This window comes from Glossina fuscipes, unplaced genomic scaffold (assembly GCF_014805625.2).
Source record: "Glossina fuscipes isolate IAEA_lab_2018 unplaced genomic scaffold, Yale_Gfus_2 115, whole genome shotgun sequence".
Taxonomy (NCBI): domain Eukaryota; kingdom Metazoa; phylum Arthropoda; class Insecta; order Diptera; family Glossinidae; genus Glossina; species Glossina fuscipes.
Genome location: NW_023998458.1, coordinates 1,216,130 through 1,217,818, shown reverse-complemented (window position 1 = coordinate 1,217,818; position 1,689 = coordinate 1,216,130).

Genomic DNA, 1,689 nt, shown 5'->3' with positions numbered 1-1,689 from the left:
TCGTTTTCTTGTAAATCTCACTCTTTGTCAATGATGTTGCTTACGCTTAAATTAATGCACTTATTATACAGCTTTCATTAACTTACCCCTGCTACGAAAACATTCTGGTTTCAACTATTCACGAGGGAATCAACTGACTGACTGGCTTGCAAACAGACAGGCAGACTGACAGACAGACTGACTGACTGACTGGTTTGCAAACATACATTCCCGTTCACTAAAATCGGCATGTTATCTTTGGAAAATAACCTATTTTGTCTCACTTTTAATAAATTATAATCCGAAAATCACTTAAATCAATTCCGTGCAATTCATTACAATTGCCGAAGCTGAACAAATAGGAAGCCGCAGCCGACCTTAAGAGCCTTCTAAGATATCTCGTCCTCGTAAGGTTGCTTTTCTCGAGGTTATGTCGTAATATTTATTTCACATTTTTGTCTTCTAAAAATGGACCAGTAGGTGTTTGATGAATGTTTGGAATAACTGGTCACTCTCTGTGGATTTTTTATTAGTTAGTTGCTTGGAAAACCCCATAAAGTACGCAAATTCTTTTTTCAAATTTGGAATACACTTAAACATGTCCGCCTGTTAGGCTGTCCATCTGTCCTTCCGCCAAACATCTGTGGTAAACATTCGGGCGATAGATGAAGAAATGAAGATATCGCCCACAAATTTTCCAAGGACGTCCAAGGATGTCTACAACCCTCACACGCCTATGAGACAAAAACTTTTATTTCGAAAATAGAAAAAATCCGCCGCATCCATTATAGGGCATAAAAAATTCGGTCTTTTTTTTTTGGCTTTCTCAGGATAACGTTGATGGATATAAAAGATTCGGCAACAATCGAATTTGTTATTTTCTTACTTGTTATTTTTTCAGATCCATTTTACGATCTCAGTGACCAGTTCTTGACGTTCTTGGCTTTTTAGATCTCTCAAAGTTCAAATAATTGTTCATAAGACGTCTTTCAAATATACATTTATTACATATACATATATATTCGTGATGAGGGTGGTTCTTGTATTTTGCTTCTATACAGTTATCTATTAACAATTAAATGTTTTATTCGGTTATTGTGAAACATGAAACCATTATAATAATTAAATCATAATTGATTGCATAAAATTTTATTTCACAATTTCATTGAACGAATTGTTTGCGTGAGGAATTTCCTTCTGTGAGTGGTGATATTTATAAGCTTAAGACAATTGTTTGTTGTTAATGTAACTCATCTCTCAAGTTCTTTTTTGTTTTGTTTTTTTGTGGTTTTTTTTTTTTTTTTTTTTTTTTTGCTTTACTTAACGCTTAAAGAATTTGACTAGTTTGTGTGTGTATGTGTTTCTTTTTTTGCTTTTTCATACAATCTTTAAAAATTTCTCATCTCTTTTTCTTTTTTTTTTAATTTTGTTTTTTCTTTACGAATATTTAAATCCAATTGTTGATGCAAAGCCACAGTGTTAGTAAAAATATATAACAAAATTTTTTTAGTTAAGATATCTAAAGAGAAAATATTATTAATGTATATATATACATATACGTATATGTATATATATATATATATATATATAGAAAAAGAAAATGAAAAAAAAAAGTTTTAATATATAAACAAAATATAGTAAACTTTTTAACTTATTTTGTGATATTTCGGTTTTGAGTATTTTCAAGTGTATAATAGTTTATAGTTTATG